The sequence below is a fragment of the Chiloscyllium plagiosum genome, chromosome 33 (genome assembly GCF_004010195.1).
Source record: "Chiloscyllium plagiosum isolate BGI_BamShark_2017 chromosome 33, ASM401019v2, whole genome shotgun sequence".
NCBI lineage: Eukaryota > Metazoa > Chordata > Chondrichthyes > Orectolobiformes > Hemiscylliidae > Chiloscyllium > Chiloscyllium plagiosum.
The window spans coordinates 27,779,063-27,805,691 of NC_057742.1; the positions used below are offsets into that span (position 1 = coordinate 27,779,063).

General features: G+C 39.6%; 1 protein-coding gene across 1 annotated transcript in view; it reads right to left on the minus strand.

Moving 5' to 3' along the window:
- Positions 1–26,629, minus strand: part of LOC122539962 (tumor necrosis factor receptor superfamily member 16-like) — a 179,062-nt gene that overhangs the window by 121,617 nt on the left and 30,816 nt on the right. The window lies entirely within an intron of this gene.

A 26,629-nucleotide genomic window follows, 5' to 3' on the forward strand; every position in this document is an offset into this window, starting at 1 on the left:
ATTTTAATACAATGCATTAACAAACATTTGAGACAAATATTCACTTTAATTGTACATTTTTCCCCCAACATTCATACTTCTTATGATTCATAGCCTTTTCTAAAGCAGTTCACACTTTTGCTCTAGGGGAGAGAGAACAGCATTCCCTATCAAAAATGTTGCAACACAACAAGTACACACAAGATTCTGTGCAGTTTTCAACGTGTCCCATTGAAAATCCTGTAATCACCGCATGCAATCTGACTTGACTCATTTCTAGATGGGGCAACCTTGTGTCAACTTACAATTTGACCTGCATCGGACTTTTACTTTGCAAATAAAGGGGTTGGAAAATGTTGATTGCTACAATACAATCTACAATCTACAGGGGGAAACGGCGTAGGCATAGTGGTAATGTCATCAAATTAGTAATCCAGAGTCCCTGGATAATACTCTGGTTAAGGTCAGAAGTTATGCGACACCAGGTTATAGTCCAACAGGTTTTGTTTTAAATCACAAGCTTTCGGAGTGCTGCTGGCTTCACCTGATGAAGGAGCAGCACTCCAAAAGCTTGTGTTTTCAAATAAAGCTGTTGGACTATAATCTGGTGTCATGTGACATCTGACTTTGTCCACCCCAGTCCAACACCAGCACCTCCACATCATAATATTCTGAAGACATCGAACTCAATCCTACTGGAGCAGTGGTGATATTTGATTCAATCCAAAACGTATCCTAATGGTGACTGTGTTAGTTCTGTTGATTGCCGTAAAAACCCATCCACTTCACTACAGCACTGTCCTTTAGGGAAGGAAACTGTCATCCTCACCCGGTCTGACCTTCGTATGACCACAAACCCACAGCAATGTGATTGACTCTCTGGGTAATTAGGGATGGGCAAGAAATACCCATTTAGCCAGTGATGCCTATGTACCAAGAATGAACAATTGAGAAAAGGTCAGTGTGACAATTCAGCAATTTATCGAGATGTATTTGTAGATCTCAGAGATCATCCTGTCTTCTCTGAAACCTTAATTTAATGTTTGGAAACAAAATGCTAAAATGGAAACATAGCTATAATTAATTTATTCTGTGACATCCTTGAGATGCACAAAAGAATAATAATTGTACATGAAAACCTTTGAAACTTACATTTGATTTATAAAAGATCTTCATTGGCAACTATAGCAGAAAGTCTTCAATCTCATGAGTCTAGGCTGGATCTGAAACCAGATGTGAAGGCTGATATCTAATGCACTGTGCCGAATAGCCCATTGGCTTGAATCAGGGAATACAGGAGAGACTTTTTTTTTAATCCAGAGTCTCCTTAAATGTGGAACTCTGTATCACAAGGTAAGGTGAGTAACTCAGATGTATTCACAGGGAAGTTAGATAAGTGCACAAGAGGGAAAGGAGTACTAGAATATAGTTAAAGAAAGTGTAGGGGGGATTCTTGTGGAGCACAAACACAAAATCAAATTAGTTTGAACGGTATGTTTCTGCGAAATTGATGTTATTCTTCTTTAAAGAACAATGCTTTTTAAATTATTATGGCTAGACAGGAATCTTGTTACTTAGAGTCAGCAACAGTCACTAATAGGTTTTGCCATGAGATGTATCTCCTCCCCTACTGACCCATACAGGACTCCTGACATAAAGAGAAGGAGGTTTGTGGACTTTCCTCCAGTCCATTTCAGGACAGGATCCAGACTGGTGGGACATTAAATGGGAGCTTTAAGCATCTACTGAAGACTGCAAGCATTATTCACAAAGCAAAATTAAAGAAATATTAGCCCTTGCTTAAAGACAATCCATCTTGGAAATGAGGTGAAATTTAAATCTGAATGCAAAGTTCAGACACCACTTGTCCCAGAAGCTAAAGTAGCCAATTCCATCTGAATACATTCCAAGAGGTTTGAGTACTCAGCCTCATAAGACCCAGGTTTACACACCTAAAGACCTTTTCACCTGAGTCAGACAGTGATCTAGTGGTTAGTCCCTGGAGGAGAGAGTGTCAGCCTTGGTAGTTATCAGGAAATGAGCAATTCATTATATCCCACTCTTCTAAGTCTACATCATTCTTCTCAAAACTATTTATTAAAAAAAAGACTGAAATTAAATCTAAATCAAATTTGAGGTTGTAAAAACAGTTTTGAATGAAAGTGAAAAGTATTAGTTGGCTAAACAATGAGCGTAATTTCCCACCCTCTCTGGTTGCATGTTTGGAGATGGGAGGACATTTAGTCAGGCAGGAGTTGTGCGTTGGCCACCTGTCCATCCCCTGATAGAGTTCAGAGCAGAAATGCCTTTCATCAACCTATCACCCCACCACCAATTGAGGCATTTGAGTGGAGTGAAGGGCTTCATTCCACTGCCACTGGTATCAACCCAGCTCTGGGTGGACCAGCTGATCTTGTTGCAACTCCCTTATCTCACAGACCCTATACTGAAAAACTTCCAGTCATTGCTTACCTGTGGTCAGAATTACTGTCGGATCCTAGGCCTCTCACGATTTACTATCCTACAGTAGCCATTACCTCCCCTGTGCCACTACTGAGCAAGAGAGGTGTCAGCCTCTGATTGACCAGCAGTATTGGGTAGAAAGCACCTCCACTCCTGCGGTCTTGATCCTGTGAAAATATCTACAGTTGCCCTCTCCCCTGCCTGATTAATGCCTAGTTCGATAGGTCTTGGCATAGGTTTAGGGTGAGAGGGGAAAGATATAAAAGAGACCTAAGGGGCAACTTTTTCACACAGAAGATGGTATGTGTATAGAATGAGCTGCCAGAGGAAGTGATGGAGGCTGGTACAATTGCAACATTTAAGAGGCATTTGGATGGGTATATGAATAGGAAGGGTTTGGAGGGATATGGGCCGGGTGCTGGCAGGTGGGACTAGATTGGGTTGGGATATCTGGTCGGCATGGACCGAAGGGTCAGTTTCCATGCTGTACATCTCTATGACTCTATGACATGACTATAATTGGCAGGGATCTATCAGATTGCAGGAGGGACCCCATTACCTCCACAAGATTACCTCCACCTCACAGTTTAGAAAATAATGTTGTTAATTCAAAATGAAATCCAGCAACAGAATTACCTATCGATGTTTGTATGGTGTTTGGCTGCTACACATGAGGAAAGAAATTAAAAGTTTTTATTATATTTGAACACCAATGCAAAGAACTCATTGTATAGCATTTTATTTATGTTTTTGCAAATAACTTAATGGTCATTGCAGAGTAAATTGGTCCTTGTAAAATTGTTTTATAAGCTGCTTCAGCCTTTTGAGATTTTATATTTCTGAGCTCTATTCAAAAATACAAGACTTAAAACATTATATTGGTTCCCAAATTTTTTACTTGCTTATATCTTGCACATTTTGTGACAGTTGATTATCTTAATTGTAGAAGATAATCTTCAAAATAATTGCAACTTTTAGCTTGGAGCTTAAGGTAGGCCAGCAAAAACTGAAAATCTAAAGTTATCTCAGGGCAAAGATACTTGGTGGCATTAATATGTGAATTAAATTGCTACTTTTCTTGTTCTAACAGTGAAATTAATTCTTTGGGATAAATACTAAAACTGAGAGAGGGTATGCAGCTAACACGTTGAACAATGACTTTTATGAACAGCTGGCTATTTGTCGCAAAACAGGTTACATTGCTTTTATACTGTGTTACATTGCTCTCCTAGTGCTACTGTCAAGTATCTGCAGCACTTTGCTTTTATTGAAATATGTTTCTGTTCAGATCATCTGGTTCTAAGCGTGAGGTAACCTCCCTTCAGATTGAAAGTGCCAATTTTTAAATAAAGACGTCTACTAGCCTTCAAAAGGGAACTGGATAAGTGCTTGCAGGTATACAGGGAAAGAGCAGAGGAGTGGGATTATCTAGATTGTTCTTTGAAGGAACTGGTGGAAAGTTAATAGACCTCATGTCCTCCTACTTTGCTGGATTATTCTAGAATTTTAGAAAATGCTATTTATTATCTTTACCTTTATTGCAGAAAAGGGAAAAAGATTACAGACCGATGAGTGTGAGTCAGGTGTGTGGAGGCAAAGAAATTCAGAGATATAAATATAAAATACGGGGCAAAAACCCCTTACACTGAGCAACTATAATGAAAGATGATGTGGAGAAATTAGGAAAATGAAAACAAGACAAAAGCAAAATAGCAAAAGCAAGGTTTTGTGATTAATATGAAGGATGAACAAGGCATGATCGTATGATCAGCCAAACTGAAAGAGGGATCATTGTGAAGTAGACAAGACTGATTTTTATGGCATTCTTGAGTCTAGCGAAAACATCGTTGAAAAGTATTGTATTTGTTCAGGCCAATAAGCACCTTTATTTTATATCTCTGCTTATCAGTGACACAGTTTGCAGTTGCACTCTGGGCCACTGGCATTAAAACCTTTCAGTGGTTGCTGTAAGAGAACAGCCAGGTGATCCGATGCTTTGATGCTATCCTACCATGTTTCTGAATGATTCAGCCACCTTGCTTACTTTGGGTTGCCTGGATCCCCTAAAGAATCTTTGGTTGATGGAGGTGCCTTGGTTACCCCAATTCCTGATTTCATTTTATTCCCTCAGGCATGGGCTTCCCTCAATTGAGGAGCCAAAGCTCTTCTCTGCAGGGGACAAACACTTCCTTCATTGGAGCCCTGCAGGAAAGGCTACTCATGGATAAAGTGATTAGAAACATCAGTCTTTCTATCTGTCACTGGCATCCCATTTGTCCATCAAAATTCCCAGGTAGAAATCTGGTTCTGCTCACATTGTCTAGTATTCCACAGTACTCTGTTCAATCTAACCTGTAAATCGCTGGCTTTAGAACACAAGTTGTAAAACCTGGAGTAGACTACTTTGCATTTTGATTCCCCTCTGTCATTCAATAAAATGTTGGCTGGTCTTCTCCCTCAACTGCACTTTCTTGCACTAACTCCATTGCCTTTAATAGCCATCTCAGTCTTTCATATTCTCAATGGATAAGCAGCCACGTTGTCGCTGCATAAAATAATTCAAAAGATTCACAAACTTGGAGTCAAAGATTTTTTCCTCAGTCAGCAGATCCTTATCCTCAAATACCTGGTTCTAGATACTGCAACCAAAGGACATACCCTCCCAGCTTCTATCATATTAAACACAACAAGAACTGAATGTGTTGAAATGACATCTTCTCTCATCCTTATAAATTCATGGAATATAGATCTAGACAACTCAATCTCTCCTTATTAGAAGACTCACCCACCCCAGTGAACTTTTGTTCTACTCAATCTGAGGTCAGTATCTCCTTCCTTAGACAAAGTATTCTAAACTGTACTCTGGACATGGTCTCATCACAGACTTTTAGAATTCCTACAGGATTCCTTCCAAATTGGCCCCTCCCTCCAAAGAGCACCCCACCCCATCACCCCACATTTAGCATGGCTAATCCACCTAACCTGCACAATCTTTGGATTGTCAAAGGAAACTAGAGAACACAACAGAAACGCACACAACCAAAGCAAGAAAGTGCAAACTCCACACAGACAGACACATGCCCAAGGCTGGAATTGAACCTGGATCTCTGGAACTGTGAGGTAGCAGTGCTAACCATTGAACTGCTGTGCCACCCATTTTAAAATGGCCAGAAAACTTCTTTAGGGTTGTACTTCCACGCTTTCGTAATAAAGACTAACACACCACTCACCTTCCTAACTGCTTGCCTGTGAGTTCAACTTTCTGTGAGTCATATACTGGAACCCCCAGGTCTTTCTGAATGCCACTATCTTACCATTTTAAAACACTCTGCTTTTCCATTCTTGCTACAAAATAAAACTCATTGCCCCGGTACAATGAACATTTTCCAGAAGTGAGAAAATGTTTTGATTCAGGTCCTGAAAAAGATGAGAAACTTGGAGCAATGTCACAGAATTGCTGTCACAGCAAAAAGCATTGTTTGGAGGAGTGTCTCTCTCAGGTATCTAAATGGTTTCTCCCCTTGGTTTTCCAATGAAAGGAATAACATAGAGCACAGCAAATTGTGTGTGTGTGTGTGTGTGTAAATGACCAATAAACGATGAGGAATCTGCTTCCAAAACAACTTCAACTCAGCTGTCATCTCTCCCAAACAATTATGGAATCTTACATGCTCCCCCTGAGTACAATCTCCAATCAAAAGCTTTGAGTGGAAGAACTAGCCTTCATATGCCACACCTTGCTTGTTAAGATAGAATATAAAAATAGCCAAAGTACTAGCCAAAATCCCATCTGTAACCCAACATCTGCAATTACAAGCTGCATTACTTAGTTGGATCAATACCTACCAAGGAATAATCTGATTAAAGACAGGTGACCAGCCAAAATGCATGAAGTCTCCTTGAAAATATCTACTCTGTGACTCTTATCTATTTCAGTGGTTTCTCTCAGCCTGGTTAAAAGCTGAAACTCCCCTGTCTGCTGACCATAACGAAACAAATCAGACCCAAATAGTGAAAGACAAATTACCCCAGCCATTCTGTGTCAGAACCAGAACATCAGTGAAAGAGAAGCTGTCGCAGTACCTGTCAATCTACTCTATGATTGCTAACCTGGCTTCAGATAAATTAATGAAACTGTGAAGCATTCAGGAGCAGTAAATTAAGTAACGTACTTTGTAAAAAAAGAATCATGCCAGAAAGACTTGGCATTTTAAGAGTTGGAGTATAGCGTTCCTGCCAAATTGTCTCGACTGGCATATCTGTTGAATTAGATACATATTGTTTCCTCAGAGACTGAAACATTCGCTCATGATAAGTGACTGCTTGCACTTTTACCACAATTTCTGTGCCGAGGCTCATGAGGGAGCCTAATTTGTTTCTCAGTTTCATTAACAGTCTTGTAGGTGCATCACAAGTGACACCCTTTTCTTTTCCAATTGTTATTTTTTAAAGGAAGAGGGAGAGAGATAACACAAACCTGCTGAAACAGTTTGCACTTCGACTTGGCATTGATCCAGCCTATTGCCTAATGAACTGTAGTAGTGTTTTGGGTTATTGACAAGTTCTGAAAATATGAGGAACATTTAAGAAGTATTAAATATTAAATTTTTTGCATCGAATGTTCAGAAAATTACAACGATTTGAAACTTCCAGCTTTTGTGCTGTGTTCCCATTCTTAGACTGGAAACTCTTGATCTTCATGGTTCATCAGGTCTTGGCGTTAAAATTATTGTACATTAAAAAGGAAGAGCCTGAAGATTTGACTCACAGATACAATCTACCACAGTCCAGCTTGCCAGCCAGAGTTTTCACCTACAAAAGTTTTATACTGGTCTTACACCAATATATACATCAAGAGATACCCAGATATAAAGAAGATATGTTTACCTGCCACTTGAGGTCATCATTAGATGTAACATATTCTTAACAAGTACAAAAGCAGTGTAAATCATTTTTAAGAAATAAATTATATAATGAGGACTACTTTCAGGTAATTGCATTTGGGATGCTTTTATTAAGAGTGGGGCAGCCATTAAACAAGGTGCTGAATTTTACTTTAAAATAATTTCAGCTGCATGATACACACAGCCAGTTTCACACTCAAGTTACAAAAAACAACTCTCAATGGTCATTGGCTTCAGAGGTCTAGCTCTTCAGTAGTGTTATGGAATACACCAAGCAGACCAAAGAAGGATTACATTGAAACTGCAAGGAGAGAGAGATTTGATAAAAATCTTGTTTGAACAAATATTGTTTCTACACTAGTTTTCAGAAGCTCGCACAGGGATGCAATGCAAAAGAAAATCTTTGCCCACGTGAGATCTTACTGGGCTCAATAGACGTTTGATTCATTACCTTAAAACAGAACTCAATTCTAATGGTGTTGCATCTGAAATGTATCCCACTAAAGTATTGGGTCAACATAATTGACTTGGCACTCTGTTAATCATGAAATCTGCCAAAAGGCACAATTGTACAAAAGCTATAACTACGTAGCTAATATATTCTTGATTAAGAATTTATGAGTCACAATGGAAAAAAAAAACAGCACATCATCATCAACATTATCACTTAAACCACAGAAGGAGAAACCAGTAAAACAGGTGAACAAGGCATGCTAGTGCAGCTCATGTTATTTACTTAAAAGTGTCAGCTTGGTATGATCAGTGTATCTATTTCTAGATATTACTGCTTTTTTATTGCTTTCTTCGCCCTTGTTTATATCATAGGCTACACCTTAACTCTTAACTATTTGCTTTGGTTCTGGAACAATTTAAATGCTTGCTTAACAAAAACTTTTGACATTTTCAATTGAACCACCCTAGGAGCTTTAAAGGGAGAGAATTCCAGATAATCCTTTTTTTATGTAGAAAGAAGTTACTAGACATCACCATAGCTCTCGTTTTAAAACGGAACAATAGCTAATTGCTACAGGCAAGTGCAGCCAACAAAGGGGAAAATGTTAAAGGAGCCAGGAGTAGGCGTAAAAGAATGTCAAGACCAAAGTGTTAGACAAGATTCTACCAAATAATGGAGTTTACAGTTGTCTCAAGTCACATTCACATTTAGTGTTTGTTGTTAAAATGGACAGTCCATAACACTACTGAAAAATAAAGCCACATCTCTGCAGCCAAGAATCATTGGACAGAGTTGTTTTAAACTTGAGGGCATAATTTGTATTGTAGATTGAGAATCTGAAAGAAGACACTGAGCAATAATCCATTGTTTAGATCCAACAGAGATGAAGAGAGTCACACCTATTTAGGGACAAATTAGGAAAGATGTTAGACAGATTGAAGAGTAGAGTTTGAGCAATGGTCCCCAGAGGAACAACCAGGTAGAAAGGACTCCAGGAGAAGATATGAGAGTTTTAACTATTGGTTAACAATACAGAGGCTACAATAATGCAATGTGGGTAAAGTGAATCAGAGAGGCAACAATCTGTGACTTTCATTAATTTCGACATTAGCATTGATATGTGTTGTTTCACAATTTAAAATTTAAAATGTTTCAACTCTAACTGGAAGAGCAAGGTATTCATGTGAGGTGAGGGGACCATGGGGATTGATCAGTGAGTGAAGGTAGGAGGTAGTATGCAGCTGGGGAACTTGACATTCAGGATAGCGATAAATATTGGGGCCTGTAAATTAGTTTTGCTTCTTGATGCAATGTTGTTACAGCTGTAATCAAAACTTTTATGTTTTGTGAATATACATGAACTCTTTCACAAAATTATGCTAATTGTGAGATCTGAATCCCAATTATATTTTGCAAAAATGGTTTACAATGAACATAGAGGTGGCTTGTGGACTAAAAGCCTCTAAGATCTGTGTATATTCACCAGATCCTGAGAAGCTTGAGAACAGACATATCTAATCCCCTTGTAGACTCTGAGACGTGTGACTTTTAACCTTTCATTTTTCTAAAATGTATCTATAGTATCAACACTGACCCCTAAAATTCATTTCCTGTACACACATACCATTTTTCAAAGACAAAATCATATACAAGCATTAGCAATGGTAGAGAGTAAAGCAGACAGACAGAAATAATGTACTTCCAATCCTTGACAGGAGAGAGACATGCAATTATTTGTCTCAATTTCTCTCCAATTGCCATAATTCACACTTATAGCATCTATGATGTCCTCCTTCTCTTCTGTATCTGTTAACTTTCCAAAAACTAGGCCACTCACCGCTGGATTCTAGATTTCACAATTTCAATTGCCCTAATTCCATAAATTTATCTAAGGCATCCTCATCATTGAAATAATATGAGGCATGCATCATACTGGTCCGATGAATGCTTAAAAGCTTCATGTCTTCTCATATTGCAATTGGAATCCGGGCTGCCAATTTAGGGATCCCCAACAAGCCCCACCCAGTCCCTATCCCACTCATATAGATTACCGGAGTACGTGGCGGTAGATGTAGTTTCTCTTTTACAAAACCCCTAACAATGGAATCAAGTCTGTTTAATAAATTTTGGGACCCCTCTAAAATAGTAAGATGATAATAAAATCTTGTGATAAAGTAGGTTTCAAATAATTCACCTTTCTGCACGGGGCATAACAAAGCCTTCTTCAAATTTTCAATCCAATCTGATAATTGTGATTCCCAATTAACGATCTTCAATCCTACCAAAGGGTCAAACTTAGCACTGAGATATTTTTTGGTTTCTCCTGGAGTAATATATTGAATACCTGTTTTCCCTAGTTTCCACTCTTTCCTATAATTGTAAATAAATATGTTATTTTTATATACAAAGTGGAATCCTTTAATACTGACTTTAAGGCCCCTATTATCATAAAGCCTCTGTACTATCTTTAAATTTTCTATCATACCCTCACAAGGGTCACTCAAAAAGTGACATCATTGGCAAAAGCCAGAGAATCACAATGATATTTAATCTCTTCTCGTTCCAACTTCACACCCCCAATTATTATGCTCTAGCATATTGATGAGGTGAATGTGAGGACTGCAGATGCTGGGGATCAGAGTCAAGATTAGACTCCTGATGATTCCTGATGAAGGGCTTTTGCCTGAAACGGTGATTTTCCTGCTCATCGGATGCTGCCTGACCTGCTGTGCTTTTCCAGCACCACTCTAATCTTGTATTGATAAGGCAGTCCATCGTAATATTGAATAACATAGGTGAAGCAAATCACCCTGTTTGACTCCTTGTGCTGAATTAATTTCCTCTGTCCTACATTTATAACTGTCTATATGTGTAACATTATTAGAGTAAAAGTTTATAATTGACTTAATTAACTTTGGTGTGAGCAATAGAATCAAAAGCTTAAGGCAAGTCAAGGAAGACTATTACTAATTCTCGTTTTCATTTCTTTGACCCCCGAATAACATTATCCAAGATTCTGATGTTTTCATCGCGTCCTGATACTCCCAACAGGTAATGCTATTGGCATTGACTGAGATCTACCACCTCACTGAGTCTCCTTAGTATATACCTATAGTGAAAGACGTCCAATAGTTGAATTGAATTGAATTGAATTGAATTGAATTGAATTTATTGTCGCTTGTACTGAAGCATAGTGAAAAGCTTTGTCTTGCGAGCAAAACAGGCAGATCACAGAGTTGAGTAGCATAGATTAGTAAATACTAAGTAAACAGCGGCAAAACCAAAAACACAGGTACAGGTGAATGTTAAGAGTTTATGAGTCCATTAGGTATTCTAACAACAGTGGGTAGAAACTGTTGCGAAACCAGCTGGTGCTTCTGTAACTTCTCCCCAATGGTAGAGGTTGTAGGAAAAATTGTCAGTGTGGGATGGATATTTAAGAATGCTGGTGGCCTTTCCTTGACAGCCGGCCTGGTAGATGGATTCTATAGATGGCAAAATGAAGCCAATTACCTAAACTCTTAAGACCTTCTATATCATGTGTTTTGGGGATCAAAGTAGTTCTACTAATTTTACGACAGTCACCCTAGAAGAAAGGGCTAGAGAAACTCAAAATCTACGGTCCTGAAAAATGATGACTAAGAGGGAGCCTCACCTATCTCATTTAATGAAAAAAATCCTCAAAAAACTTTTACACAAAAATCAAGCAATGTTTAAAATCATGAGTGGATCCAAGCAGCAAAAATATGTGGAAGATTTTAAAAATGCAGTCCAATGCTTTAATGAGAATGAGTTAGAGAACTAGAGAAATGAAATGATCTTTGATGAGTTTGTCAGCCATTTACTTGTCCTTCGATTTTCTTAATTTCCTCAAACAGCATTACAATGATGTTCCCATTAGAGAATTCAGCTCATAAATGCTCTGACAGCAATGAGAGCACTTACAGCTTCAACCCTCCATGTTATTTTCCAGTAACTAAAATGAGCACAAGGACAGCAAACAATACAGTTCTTGGCAATGGAAGAAAGAATGACTAATGAATGAATGTGTCCAAGGTTGGTGTCGTGTATGTGGGCTTATAAGAAAAATGTTTTAGATCTGTGCAAAGAAACAAGCAAAGATTTTTCCATACTACAAATTAAAAATCCAAAACTACTGTTAACACTTGTAAATGAAATAGATTAATATTTTAAATAGTTCACAATCAAAAAATTAAATGCAAAGTGAGGAAAAAAACAATCTCCCTTTATATAGCTTTAACCCGAATATATCTGTGGTTATTGGATTATGGATTTCTCTCCCTTCACACATGCTGACTTTCAACTTTAAGAAAAATATCTTGCCAGATCTGCCCTGAAACAAAATCCTTGTGTAGCTGGATTTTGCTTCTCAATATGTATCAATTCAGAACCTTTTACAACAGATGCCAATGAATCCTGCATGAAGTAATCTAGGAGAATTTGCTTGCATAGCTGTCACTCTGTGGGAAATGATGATTGTTTTGATTAGCTCACCCTGACTTTTTCTTTCAGATACTATCTGAGTTACAACATATTTCCAGTTACTTCATTTTTTTTATTGAAAGGTAATAATGGAAAAGTACAGATAAGATTTTAAGACAGTGAGATTGTATTGCAGTACAAAATCAGATCCAGGATGAAAGCTTTAATGTTAAATAAGCTTGATTTAAATGGAGAAGAGACTGTGATGTTTGTCTTTTTAACTTTGCTTCTCGTTTTCTGACTTATACTAAGTATAGCTGTAATGTAACTTTCTTTCCATGATTTCTCTATTCTGTAAGTTATGATTGTTTTTTGATACCTTTCTACCTTAGATGGCATTGTAAGTGGTAACTTATAAACTTTTCACTATATTCATTGAGTACATGTGACAATAAAACTAATTTAATTCAAGTTAATTCAATTCAATTCAAACTAAACTGGCTTTAATTTCGATACAAGTTCAGACTCTGACCAGTAGTGATATTCGTTTGTGACGCTAATGTCTCATCATACTTTAAATTCAGTTTGATCTGAATCTATTATGGCTTAGTGAACTCCATTAGAATAAAAATGTTGAAATGATGATTCTCTCATCAAGTAATCAAAATTAAGTAGCAGCTCAGCAAGTTCCTTTCACGGACTAAAACAGGGTTAATGTCGAAGACTGACTTGAAATTGCTACTAGAGTCGAGAGTGTGGAGATGGAAAAGCACAGCAGGTCAGGCAGCGACCGAAGAGCAGGAGAGTCAACGTTTTGGGCAAAAGCCCTTCATCAGGGATCTCCCCCTCCATGGGGAGGCAGGATGCCTACTCGCAGAGCGCTACAGAGAACATCTCCGGGACACCCGCACCAACCAAATCCACCGCCCCGTGGCCGAACACTCTAACTCTCCCTCCCACTCTGCCAAGGACATGCAGGTCCTGGGCCTCCTCCATCACCACTCCCTAACCACCCGGCATTTGGAAGAAGAACGCCTCATCTTCCGCTTCGGGACCCTTCAACCCCATGGCATCAATGTGGATTACCATTTATTTCATCACCCCTCAGCCTCAAAAAAAAGATTCCTGGTGAAGCGCTTTTTCCTGAAATGTCAACTCTCCTGCTCCTCGGATGTTGCCTGACCTGCTGTCCTTTTCCAGCACCACAATCTCTAATCTCCAGTCCTCACTTTCACTTAGCTGAAATTTTTACTATGTTCATCTGACAATAGATTGAGACAAGTTCAGGAGGTCCATGTGAAATACACAAAACAATCTGTATTGTAATTACCATCTTGTATAACAATATTATAATGAGGCAACCGAGTCAGCATCAAAAAATTCACTTCTCCTGTTTTAATTCCTATTCGTATGATAATCTGACATATTGTGAGAGGCACTTGGAAGGCATGGAAGCTAGACCTGGGAATATACAACATACCATATTTCAGAAATTGATATTGGGATATGGAGCAGAGAGAAAGATAATGGACTATAAACAGCAAGGATTGAAAGACTCTCTTTCTATATTTATCTCATTGTTTCAGAAGACAGCATCCAGTGAAGATGCAGATTGGGGAAACAACCATTCATTGGAAACTCAAAGAGATCTACAAACATTATCACTGCTGTGGGTGCCACTTAATAATTAAATAACTGTGGCATCAGTTTAAGAATCTGACACTTCAAGGAGTTTAATGACTTGTAAACTGTGCAGCCTTTATCTTTCATCTCTATATCAGACATTCTTTTCTTTTAAATAAAAATTGAAAGAACTGTGGATGCTGTAAATCAGAAACAAAAACAGAAATTGCTGAGAAAGCTCAGCAGGTCTGGCAGCATTTGTGAAGAGAAATCAGAGTTAATGTTTCATGTGTGGTGACCTTTCCTTACACCTGCATGTTCTAAGGAAGGGTCTCCTAACCTGAAACATTAACTCTAATTTCTCTCCACAGATGCTGCCAGACCTGCTGAGCTTTCTCAGCAATTTCTATTTGACTCTTCTTTTAAACGTATTATGAACATCCCTATGCCTCTTTGTAGTTGCATTTCATTGTATTTTTTCCTCTTCAAAGTTGGTAAATGATAACATTTCTCTTGCTTCCACTCTAGAATCCTTAAAATTGGCTCTTTGATTTTGATCCACTTCATTGAATCTTTAATGGAGGTGCATGCTAAAAATAAATATTTGTTGTGACTGTCTAAAGGTGGGGAATGGGTTAAATAGAAGAAAATTGACCTACTTCTGTTCAGATGGTCATAACGAAAGAGGGTTTGGGCCGCACAGTGGCTCAGTGTTTAGCGCTGCTGCCTCACAGCATCAGGGTCCCAGGTTCAATTCCAGCATTGGGCAACTGTCTGTGTGGAGTTCGCACATTCTCCCCGTGTCTGCGTAGGTTTCCTCTCACAGTCCAAAGATGTGCAGGTTAGATGGACTGGCTGTGCTAAATCGCCCTCAGTGTCCAGAGATATGCAGGCTTAGGTGGGTAAGCCAGGGGAAAAGCAGGATTGCATGGATAGGGTAGAGGGGTAGGTCTGGGTGGAATCCTCTTCAGAGGGGCGGTGCAGACTCAATGGGCTGAAAGGCCTGCTTCCACACTGTAGGGATTCTATTCTATGATTGATTAATGATATAAATATTAACCAGGGCAGGAGGTGACAAATTGAAAATAGCTTTGAAGTGTCATGTAGCGCCTCAGGAGAGCTTTAAATGCTTAATTTGTATCCACATTAAGAATAAGAATGGAAGGGAAGTTCCTATGAATGCATGCAATTTTTAACTTTTGTAGGTCATTTCTATTATAATCAGTTCTGATTGTAAGCTAGTCCTATTTTTGAACTATCCTTTATTCTAGTTCTGTTTGACTCTACCAGTCATATGTGCCACTAATTACTCCTAACTGGTATTTCACCACCTACAAAATTAGCAAAACCCCACCATCACAATAATAGTTCACCCTTCAGCAAGGCCATGGGTCCCCATCCTGTTGAGGTGCCATTGCTCTCCTGTACGTACTGACCAACTTGAATGGGTCCCTTCTTCCCCAGGAATCTGTAGCCCTTCCTCTTGCACCATATCCCCAGCTACATGTAAATACCTCTTTGGTTTACTATTCTTATATCCCCCACTTTTCAGATCCTGTTTTGTAACTTCCTATCTGCTTCTAAAACTCTTGACTGTAGGATGTAAACGGTTTTCTTTGCTGTATCAGGCAATGCCACATGAAATGTTGTGCATTTTCCCAACAATGTTTTGATTGACCCTGGTATCAGGATGGAGGGGTTGATAACCATGTAGGAATCATATGGTGTTTGCAGAAACATTTCTCTAACACCTTGACTTGGAGCAGCACGATGCCTCAGTGGTTTGCACTGCTGCCTCACAACGTCAGGGACCTGGGTTTAATTCCACCCTCGGACGATCGTATGTGTGGAGCTTGCACATTCTTCTTGTGTCATAGAGTCATAGAGTCAAAGAGATGTACAACACGAAACAGACCCTTCGGTCCAACTCGTCCATGCCAACCAGATATCCCAACCCAATCTAGTCCCACCTGCCAGCACCTGTCAGTATGGGTTTCCCCCAAGTACTCCAGTTTCCTCCCACAATCCAAAGATGTGTGGGTTAGATGGATTGACCATGCTAAATTGCCCATAGTGTTCAGGAATGTGCAGGCTAGGTGGATTAGCCATGGGAAATGCAGGGTTACAGGGACAGGGTAGGGGTTGGGTCTGGGTGGGATGCTCTTCAGAGGGTTGATGTGGACCTGATGAGCTGAATGGCCTGCTTTCACACTGTAGGGATTCTATGATTTTTCAAGTGCCTTGTGGCCACTGATTATTCTGCATCTTGTACCACCAACGTACTCAACAATATACTCCCATCACCATGAATACCATGAAATGCTAGTTTCAAAGGTGCCATACTCCCAGAGAATTCCTGCGCTGCCTGCCTCTTCCTATCCTATTCGATGGCACCTACTCACAATTCTCCTGTCCTTTCTGTAACTGCAGACTGACCAGAGGGCCGGCACAGTGGCTCAGTGGTTAGCACTGCTGCCTCACAGCACCAGGGTCCCAGGTTCGATTCCAGCCTCGGGTGACTGTCTGTGTGGAGTTTGCATATTCTCCTCATGTCTGCATGGGTTTGCTCCGGTTTCCTCCCACATTCATAAAGATGTTCAGATCAGGTGAATTGGCTAGGCTAAATTGCCCATAGTATTAGGTGCATTAGTCAGAGGGAAATGGGTCTGGGTGGGTTACTCTACGGAGGGTTGGGCCGAAGGGCCTGTTTCCCAACTGTAGGGAATCTAATGTAATCTCCTGGAATGTGTGCCCAGGAAATCCTCTCCCTTCCTTACAACTGCAACAGCCTCTCAAGTTTAGACCATGAACTTGTGTGTAAGCAACTGTGAGGCATATCCTGCTAATTCAGTCACCGAGCAGACACAAAACACCCTGACATGCCCTGATGACACAGCAATTCAGACATTTGAGTCTTTGCTGTCCCATTATTTTGCTCAAGAAAATCCCTTTAGATCGAATTGATTGCTCTGATTATTTATAGATTCGTCCTTCCTTGTCTGGCTGTTTCCAGGCAATGGAAGTTAATACGGCGAGCATTGCCAAAAGCTGTGAATGTGGCCTGGTGCCAGCAAAGTCAAACCTGCCATCACCAATGTCCTGAATATTAAGTAGATGCAACCTTGAAATGCAGAGGAGCAAAATATAGTGCTGTGGAAAACGAACATTCATTCCAGGTAAGGAACTGCTTTGGTGCATGTCACGTGTAGGCCTGAGCAAATATCAGAAACAGTTTCTCACTACTTTTAGCAGTTAGAATTTTCAAATACATGATTAAAGCAGAGTATAATGTAAGTTTAATTATGAGATACATTACATTAATTTGTAGCTTTAATGTGAAATGATTTATTAATCAATCATAATTTTTATATTCCTTGAATATGTTTTTAAAAATCTGACATCTGCAAATTCTCTCCAGTTCTTAAGAGATTGTGAAGTAACTGCTTCATAATTCTAATTCTTTGTTCAAATCTTATGCTTCTCTTGCATCTCCTTGTGGCCTTTTGCCAACTTCAGAACTAGAAAATTCTCCTGTAAATTTTATTTGTATCCTTTAAAAGCCTGAGATCGGCCCCAAAATTACTGCTTGACTACATTGTTAACTATTCTGTTTTGAAATGTTTCAATTTAAGCAGAATGAATGCCAATTGTAGCCTCATTGCTCTACTGTAGATGAAAAGTTGAACTTGCATTAGTGTTTTCTGCACTGCTATCAGATCCTTACACCCAGAGGACATTCAAAGATGATACCAAAGACATCACCAGACTGAAGTAAATAGACAAAGATTTGCCAAAGTATAATCGCATCTGTCATTTAATAAAGGACTTGATTCCTTTGTCACACTGTCATTATGCCTTCCCTACTGAGCATTTCAGTTTTCACAACTAAGATCACTGAGTCAGCTGTGTCCGTGGCTTTTTCCATACCCAAGATATTGAGAAAAATAATTGTTGATTCAAAGTTGATATCAACCACTTCTCTCAAAGATACCTGTACAAATGCTCTTCAAGTCAAACTACATAACTCATTATGTAAGGTTCAAACTCCCTAACATCTGTTTTGACATTTAAAAACAAATTGTACTTGCCCTGGAGCAAAGGAGACTACATGAGAAAACAGAATTACTGGCACTTTCTTTATACAGACTCACTGAGATGTACCTGTAAACATTGCAGATTAGGCAGTATGTATTTAAGCAAAGATAAACCCCAATTAGACCAAATTCACAGGCAAATAATCTCTTTGATCTTCTAAGTGGACTAAAGCTAATTCAAGAGATTATAGTGGTCTTGAGATACATATGCATTGATACCTTTCATACACTGAGCTGTGAGAAAGCCTTTGTAAAGTGTTGAAACAAATTTACATTTACCAAATGAATTGGTGACTTTTTCCTAAAACTTAGAATAATTGTAAAAAAAACAGTCAAGGTCCAGGCTAGTTCTAAATCTATAGGCTGCCCAGCCCCCGAGTGATTTTCTCAAACTAATCCAGTTCTCCTTATGTGAACAGAAAGGTATCTGTCCATTAAAAAATGCCATATTTCCCATGCGCTTCAGCAGCAGGAGGGAGAATGTAGCATCTGATGAAATGTACCTGCTCCTTGTTTGAAATTGGCACACCTTGGGTTATTTCTTTCCATGTCCATGCTGAAGAAATTTAATCATTATTTACCATCACTGTAGCTGCTTTTCTAATTACTTAAAGTATTTAGTGTTTAAGAATCGTACAAACTTTGAACAGTTGCTGTGCATTCATATGGCAAATTGGCAGGCATGCAGTTGTTCAATGTTTTGATTCAGTGGAATGCCACAGGTTGTGGAATGACATGGTGCAGCTCAGCAATAAAACAGAGTCTCCCATAACTGGATGGAGAAAATGGTGTGATTTTCTTAACATCATTCAAGATGATAAGAAACAGGAACTAGTGTAGGTCATGATTTGGAGATGCTGGTGTTGGACTAGGGTGTACAAAGTTAAAAATCACACAAGTGCTCCGAAGGCTACTGCTTCCAAATAAATCTGTTGGACTATAACCTGGCGTTGTGTGATTTTTAACTAATGTAGGTCAGTCAGCCCCTCAAACTCTCTCCACTATTTAATAGGGTCAAGCTTGATGTGATTGGGCCTTAATTCTAATTTGCTCTCTGTGACCAAGAAAATGTAAAATAATTTATTGAAGTAGAAAAGAGTCAGTAACAACTTTATGTATGATACAAATGGCTTCAATATTTTGATACAAATGTTTGACATTTAATAAATGCATCTGTGTTTGAAGAGGCATTAATCCATGAGATTTAGGAGGTGTGATGATGCTGTTGTCACTTTAAAAAGGTTATTTTCTCCTTGGGTTTTCTTTAAGAGAGGTCAAAAAGGCAGAGGTGCCAAAATGTCTGGAAGGGGAGTGGTCAGTTCTCTCAGTTCAAGTTTTATTCTAGCACTTTTTTTTAGCAGGAAGTCAAAAGCTGTTTCAGCAGACGATTCTTGCTTGGCTTCTCTCTCTGAAATCTCTCCTGTCTGTAAGAACATGAGGTTGAATTTGCCTTTTGTCAAAGGGTGTATTTATGGGATGTTCGAGGAATTGGAATAGCTCCTTAGTTAAGTTGCATTATCGAGTCGGTTGAGTTTTCAAATAGTCAAGTTATTCTAAATTCTGTTTTCTTTTGTTCGTATTTCAACTACAGTGTTTAAATGAATTCTGTTTTGCTTAAAGCTGAGTGGTCTGACCAGCTGCATCACACCTGGAACATCCACCTCACATATGCCTTTAAAATAAGAAAATGTTATGGTCTAGGCTACCTTCTTAAAATATTTTGAGGGGGCCTGGCCCAGTCCACAACAAAGGCAAATTATTACTTTAGATACGAGCGCATTAAGCAGTGACATAAAAACATCAGCCATAGTGCTATGCAATTGTGATTGTTTTCAAATCAAGCATTTAGTGTATTACAACATAAAATCAAAAATGATTGATTTAAACTAAGCATGCTGAAAATACAATAGTTCTTTTTATATATGGTCTCTCTTAACACTTGCTACCTAGCTCAGTGGTTCCCATCCAGTTCAACATTAAAGCACACATCAATGTGATAAACAATCCTATGACACATGAGTGTCCGTGCATGTACAGTGTCAGATCTCCATGTATGTGCGGTATCAGAAGTCTATGCAGGGTGTGGCTCTGGCTTGTGCATGCACAATTGATAGAGGGAGCGCACACACACATGCACACAAACATGTAAGTATATGGGGTGAATTTGCATTTGCAGAGTTGTATTTGTAGACACATTCTATTTTTGCTCAAAAAGCACATAACATGCAGGCAGTCAATCCACGTAACATTTTATAAATTCCTACTTTGGAAATAGAACCAGTCTTAAGTTAAGACTTATCTCAAGAATATGATTTAGAAGAAGTTCTGGGATTTACATATTAATGAACTGAAACCTGTAACCCATTGTAAAAGATGAAAGACTTAACAGCAATCTAAGTTTGCTTAGTATATCATTTGAATTGTATGGCACTGTGATCTTTTACCATAAATTCTGTGTCTTATGATCTTGCCCTACTAGTTACCTGATGAAAGAACAGCACTCTGAAAGCTAGTACTTCCAAATAAACCTGTTGGACTATTTTAGTTGTATCACACTGTAAACATTTGCTATAAATTCTGTGTCTTACGACCTAGTACCCCACAACCACCTGATGAAGGAGCAGCGCTCTGAAAGCTAGTACTTCCAAATAAACCTATTGGACTATAACCCCGGTGTTGTGTGATTTGTAACTTTGCCCAAGGTCTAAAACCGATGACCTGAGGACCTGTATGTAATCCTAGGCTGTGAGATGTACCTTGGAATGAAGTTCAGTAACAACTGCTGATCCTGAATGGTTCATCCCAAGATTATAAGTACTAACTATAAGTAAGCTTGTGTCATTATGTGGTTATATCACTTCTGTCTCCTGCTTTACACCTCTGTGGTCAACTCTTTGTCTTAAGCATCACCTGATCTGGCTCAGAAGCTCCATTCTGACGTGTCACTGTCAAGCACATTTGTTGTAGAGGAAGACAGAGGCTGAGCGAGGGCTCACATTACTGATCTATTTTCTCTATGCCACTTTTTCAACAGCTGAGCTTTTCATTTCTGTTTTCCTCTCCCATCAGCCTTCCAAACAGCTGCCAGTGCTTGTCTCCCAGCTGCCTGTGTCAACAGCTCCTTACTTCAGATCTCATTTGAAAGTTCCCTTGTCAAGGTGGTACAGATGCCCAGGAGGTCATGACCCAGTAGCCAATTCACCATAAAGAAGATCTATGGGTGTAAGGCTGTCATCCATCTAACAAACAAGGCTGAGTCAATGCCTCATATGCAGAGATATGAGTGAAAATGCTGGAATTAGCAAATTGCAGATGTCTCTGTTGTCCTGTCAAGAGATGTCACGGATACATCTGAGACAGGAAAAGCGCAAATTGTTTAGCCATTTCATCTGCACAGTAGATGTTGTCCAGGTCTCAAAGCAGCAGTGGGGTGTGCTGAAGAAGCAGGCTGGAGAAACTTGCTGTTTCATGCTCTCTGTCGGGTTGCTTCTGTTTCACACACTTTTACTCATCCTGACATAATTGCTGCAGCATCTGTAATGAATGTGCTAATGTCAGCATTGAGTAAAAGGTTGCTGGTGACTCTGACCTTAGACAGTGCCACAGAGAGAAATCATGCACCCAAGTGTGTTTCCTCTGGTTCCCAACATGATGCCCACCATGACCGTTTTTCTGAACTTTTAACCCTCAACAGCTTCTTTTAGGCATTTTTGTGATGCACTTTGGGTCCTACAGAATAGATGAAACCGGCACAGAAGGAGGCCACTCAGCCCATCAAGTTTGCGCCAGTTCTTCTAAAGAGAATCTAGTCTAATCTAAGGAATCCCATCAGGCCTAGCAGTGCCAAACTATCTGTAATAATAGTTATTTTCTCATCAAGTATTTCCTTTTGAAAATTAATTTAAAATCTGGATCCCCCTCAATATCAAGGATGAAGTGAATCCCAAATTCTAATCACTGTTGGTATAAAGGTCTTACTTGGGTTGTAACTGAAACTTTGCCAATTAACTTGAACATCTTGTTATCAATCTTTCGTTCATTAGAAACAGATTCTATTCATTCCATCTATATCATAATTTTGTCCAGTCCATCAAGTTCCCTTAGGCATCTTGCCTCTAAGGATAAACAGTCCCAGCTTGCCAATAAACCTCCCTTACTGCAACCTATAATAAATCTCTTTGACACCCTCGTCAAATCCTTCACATTTCACATCCTTCTGGTATCCAGAATCACCCACAGTTACAGTGAAGCTGAACTGTTCTACATAGATTCAGCAAAACCTCTTCACCTTTGCATTCAATGTCTCACTTTATAAAGACAGTCAGAAATGATATTGTATGATACATTTTCCACCTGCAGCTTTGTCAAACAATTCTACTCAACTTGCTCATTCATATTGTGCAACTTGCTCTGCTTTTTAAACCTGGTACAAAGCTTTCTAATCTGATCAAAATAACATATTTGAGCTTTTTTATTGATACTTTCTCGAGAGCTACTTTTCAGCTTTTATGGACTCCTTATTCATTCTCATCACATCATCTATTAAGTAATGCAGACACATGGCAATGATACTTTCAACACTTCAGTTGATGTGTGGAATGTTTGGACTCACACAAGCAGAGTTAGAAGAATTCATCAATATGCTCAAATATCCACCCTGTGTTAAAATTAAAGCCACAAACACAGGCATAACAGAGGAACAGAAGGTTGTTTTCAAAATAACAGACAATCTCCGACACAAAAAGGGCCATCAGCCCAAACTCACCTTCTCCAGACGAGTGACTTCACATTGAATGCAACTCCAGCACGTATGCACAAAGCTTTAAGATTTTAACCATGGCGTTACTGCCATATTCACTACATCTCAGATTTCAAACCCTAGATTTAAATTTAACAATGGTCTTTACAATAGCATCCAAAGCATTTTAACTACACAGTAGTTCCTGAATTTATGCAAACTTAAGCTAGAGATTCCACATTCTTTTTCAAGTAATTTATTATCTCAGCGACCTCACATTTGTTTGGCTTCCAGTTTGTTGAGTATTCCTTTGTTGACTACTTAAAAATTTTTTATCTCCATCTCTCAGCTCTGATAAATTGTCACTTGAAAGCAGGGGTTATGTTATCCAAGTCTGAGTCCCTCTGACAGCACAGGCACAGGCCACTGTGATTCGTATCAATGCACCCCCTCTTGCGCCTGAGTCTAGATATGTGAAGCAATCAACAACCTCCAGTGTCACATCTTCAATGCTGAGAGATGGTATTGCTCTGATGAAGTCTTGGTAAACCTCTGCCTTAGATCTCAGAAAGTTCAGAGGTAGGGACAGCATGGTGGCTCAGTGGTTAGCACTGCTACCTCACAGCGGCAGGGACCCAGGTTCAATTCCAGCCTTGGGTGACTGCCCGTGTGGAGTTTGCACATTCTCCCCGTGTCTGTGTGGGTTTCCTCCGGGTGTTCCACAGTCCAACGATGTGCAGGTTAGGTGGATTGGCCATGCTAAATTGCCCATAGTGTTCAGGGATGCGTAGGTTAGGTGCATTATTCAGGGATAAATGTAGAGTAATAGGGTAGGGGGAATGGGTCTGGGTGGGTTACTCTTTGATGGCTTGGTGTGGACTTATTAGGCCAAATGGCCTGTTTCCACACTGAAGGGATTCTATGATAATCAGATTTAGCAGCTTTCTATCAATTCTGTTCTGCATTAGATGAACTACAGAGACTATCTAAAGGCAGTAACAAGGAGAAGAATATGCCAAAGACTAGCTGTGCCAGAACATCAACAGAAGTTACTGGAAAAGCTTAGCAGATTTGGCAGCGTCTTTGAAGAGAAATCAGAGTTCACATTTCAGGTCTGGAGACCCTTCCTCAGAAGGGTTTTTTATTTTGTGCCAGAACATCACCCTGAACCGACTGCAGACCTCAAACAATTTCAAAGCTCTCAGGGTGTTCCAATCATCTTGAGGAACCCATAGATCAATGCCCATAGCAAGTGAATCGTAACTTTGGTTAGCTCCTCCACAGGGAGGAGGGTACAATATTCACAGAGGATTTCTATGATATTTTGATAGCTTTGTCCCCAGATTACAATATAAGGTAATATTCCACTCATGTCTCCAACTGTTGATTGCAGGGGGCAATGAACTATTGTCTTCACTGATGGACCTGTTCCCTTTTTGATCCCATCAAACATCCCCTGCAGTTCCCTCTGCTGAAAAACATATCTGGATATTCTAGCAAAATTGTAGCCAATAGTCATTTGCATGTCAGCCAGTTTGTTGGAAAAGCACCTCTCAGTGCATTCAGAATCATCTTGTTTACATCTTTCTTATAATTAATGAGAATAGACTGTTTCACTTCAATGATAGGTACTGTCATAATGATGTTAGCCACCAACCAGTAAACACGTTTTCACTTCTACTTCACAGGTGTTGAGAGTATGGTATTATAGATGACCGATCCAAGGGTTTTCCATTTCACTTCTGCACTGTGCATAGAAATGCTAGATAAAACCTGTTCAAAACCTGAGTAACACCTAGTTTTTAATCTGCGTAAGCAGCATGACCAACTTTGCTACAAAGACAGTATTCTACTTTGAATATAAAATCTTTATTTGCATCGTAACTCTGGTGCACACCAGGGAGTGATCTGTATTACAGTCAGCACAGTGGCTGCTGTGTGTGTTAAGAATGCTATTCAGTAGGTCATGCTTGGTGACGCTCAGATCCCTGATCTTAGATGTCTCCAAACCATCTTGTGACATGGATTGTTCAGAAAGAAGTCGCTACATATCCTGACCACAGTACAACAGAGGTGGTCTTCGTGGTGCCACCTCAGCCTCTAAAGCAAAAGCTCTGGATTCAAGTCCAAATCCATGATTTGATGGCTGAGAAAGCCATGTTCATAATGTAGCCAAATTGATTGAGGGTCAATCTGCAAGTCCTTCTACCATATGCCAATAGTGGGCAGTAAGAACAGAAGAAGCTCCTGGTTAGACTTGGTGAAGGGAGGTTTGAACCCAGATCATCAGTATCCATAGCAACAGGCTTTAACATTAATGTAAAAGAGTATTTTGCCACAGCAGCTTGAACTTCTTGGTGGGGAGATGGGGGCATGGTTTCTGGGGGTGAGGAAGTTTATTCAGTTGACTAGACAGGCAGTGTGACTGAGATTGGTGCCAACAGCATGGGGTTCGAACACTATTCTGGCTGGAGAGGATTTGGGACCTGTCTCGTTGCCGCGAATATGGTGGGAATCATGGGGCTGAGTCAAATCTGCCCTCCAGCACAAGACTGAAGAAGAGGAATACAATAGCAAGAAAAATTAAAATTTAGGGAAGCTGTTACATTTAAGTTAGCACAAATTGAATGCGTGTAATGCTGTGAAGACTTTTCAAAAGTGGAATCAGTTTCACAAATGACCAGATTTCATTTTATGGTTAATCATGAGAAATACAAATAGTTTCAAACTTAGAAACAATACATTAAAAACAGAGATCACTATTGTTCAGCTGGAAGTGTGGTAGAGAGTGGAAAACTTGGCCTATGGGGCTGGATGTCGGTCTCATTCTAAGCATTGAATCAGGTTCGTTAATACAATTGCATTTTTGAATCCTCTGCAATGTAATAATAACCTTCCTATAGCACGGCGATCAGAACTGCATCCAGTATTCCAGAAGAGGCCTCACCAATGTCCTGTAGAACCTAACGTCCCAACTTGTATATTCAAAGGTCTGAGCAATGAAAGCAAGCACGCTGAATGGCTTCTTAACCATCCTGTGTACCTGTGTACAAGTAAGCTGAATCAGAGAGTTTGTCAAAGGTGCCTGAAAGTGAAACAGGCGCCATGACAGTGAAAGAGCTACCATGACATTGATGAAGGCAAAGCAGTAGACAGTGTCTGTATGGACTTTAGTGAAGCCTTTGTCAAAGTTCCACATGGTAGACTACTAAATAAAAATAGATCCCATGGGATTCACAGTGAGCTTGCCAACTGGATACAAAATTGGCTTGCTGAGAGGAGACAGAGAGTGATGGTGGAGGGTTATTTTTCAGACCAGAGGCCTGTGACCAGCAGTGTTTTATAGGGACCGATACTGTGTCCACTTTTGTTTATAATTTATGTAAATGGTTTGTATGAGAATATAGGTGGCATGGTTAGTAAGTTTGAGGATGATACCGAAACTGGTTGTTTAGTGGACAGTGAAGAAGGTTATCTAAGATTGCAAAGAAATCTTGATCAATTGGGTCAATTGACTCAGGAGTGGCAGATGGAGTTTATAGGTTCATAGAGTCATAGAGATGTCCAGCATGGAAAAGGACCCTTCGGTCCAACCTGTCCACGTCGACCAGATATCCCAACCCAAACTAGTCTCAACTGCCAGCACCCAGCCCATATCCCTCCAAACTCTTCCTATTCATATACCCATCCAAATGCCTTTCAATGTTGCAATTGTACCAGCCTCCACCACATCCTCTGGCAGCTTATTCCATACACGTACCACCCTCTGTGTGAAAAAGTTGCCCCTTAGGTCTCTTTTATATCTGTCCCCTCTCACCCTAAACCTATGCCCTCTAGTTCTAGACTCCCTGACCCCAGGGAAAAGGCTTTGTCTATTTATCCTATCCACGCCCCTCAATTTTGTAAACCTCTATAAGGTCACCCCTCAGCC